Below are 1,738 nucleotides of genomic sequence, written 5' to 3' on the forward strand. Positions count from 1 at the left end.
ACTGGCAAAGTGCCCTGCCAAGCCACATTTGAAACAGTTGAATTTTGATTTATCCACCATGTTTCTATTTGGCTTAGCTGCTCCAAAGTTCTTCTTAAACTTGTGCTTGGTAAATCTTCTGGAAAGAAATGCTAGACGTTCATCAATATCGTCCATATCATCTTGTCTCAAAGAATCTTCATTTTCTACTACCAGCCCCTTGCCCTTGTTTTCACAGACCTTTGAAGTAGACTTAACAGCTTCTATCTTCACTTCCTTCTCTTTCTCTAACTCAGCAACCAGTGCAATGGACCCTCTTTTCTTCTTTCCTTTCTCCATCCTCTCATCTTGCTCTATTTCAAGCTCATGAGTTTTCAGGATGCCATACAGTCTCTCCAAAGTAAACTCCTTATAATCTTGAGAGTTTCTCAAAGAGACTGATATTGGTTTCCATTCCTTTGGAAGAGATCTAAGGAACTTAAGATTGGAGTCTTTTTTCTGATAGACTCTTCCATGCAACGTCAGAGCATTTAGTAGTTTTTGAAATCTACTAAAAATGTCAGTGAGAGACTCACTATCTTCACAATGAAAGTGCTCATATTGTTGAATTAGCAGCTGCATCTTATTTTCCCTAACTTGTTCAGTGCCATCACAGATAATCTGAATTGTATCCCAAACTTCCTTGGCAGTTTTGCAATTGATGATATTGTCAAACATGTCACCATCAACTCCATTGAACAGAATATTCATGGCCTTCTTGTCTTTCCTGACTTGTTCAATATCAGGATCTGACCATTCATGCCTTGGCTTGGGAACTGATGGCTCATTTCCAGTTGCAGCTCTTATTGGTATATGAGGGCCTCTCTCTATGCAATCCACATAGGGCCTCATCTTGAGAAAGTAAATGAAGATGCATCTTTACCTTCCAGTGATGGTAATTATCTTTGTCCACAAAAGGAATCTTGACTCTAACATCCTTCTTGTTCATCTTGCTGTTTGTTGTGATCTTTAAACTCTTTGTTCTTCAGGAGCTTGTTCTGATACCAATTGTTAGTTCCTAACAATGCAACAAGAATTACAGAAGGGGGTTGAATGGAATTCTTGAAAAATTTTCTGAATTATAAAATGTTCTAACTCAAAATATATATGTGAGTGTTTTGATTTGCAAAGTGTGGAATGATAAATTAAAATGAATCAAAACACAAAGTAATAAAAACACAAGTCTTTAAAACTTTCTGGTGGATTTGAATGTATCCACCCGATATATATATATATATATATATATATCGAGAGAACCCTGTGAAGCTTGAATAGCTCATAGTTGCTTACAAATAAAAACAACTAAACTTACAGAGAAATGCTAAAGGATACAGCTTACAATTGTTTCTCTGAGAAAATATATTGCTTAGTCTTGTTGTTGTTCTACTTGCTACTTCTTGGTTTATATATCACCAAGATTACACAGTAATAAGACAAGATATTAAAACAAAACCTATCAAGTCTAATACTATGCTGCATCACTACTATATTTCAGCATCTTTGAATATCTTCATAATAGCATGGAAATGGCAATGCTTCTTTGTTCTCAAAACCCAGTTGAATAGGCTGTCACATTCCTTTTTTGCAAACACTCGATGCATGTGACTGTGTTGTCACTGTCAACAGATGTTTGAATTGATCATATGTCGAGTACATGATCATCTGTCGGGTTGCCTTGTTGATCATCCGTTGGGTAGCTTTGTTGATCATCCGTCGGGTA

This window comes from Apium graveolens, chromosome 4 (genome assembly GCF_009905375.1).
Source record: "Apium graveolens cultivar Ventura chromosome 4, ASM990537v1, whole genome shotgun sequence".
In the NCBI taxonomy this organism is placed as follows: Eukaryota; Viridiplantae; Streptophyta; class Magnoliopsida; order Apiales; family Apiaceae; genus Apium; species Apium graveolens.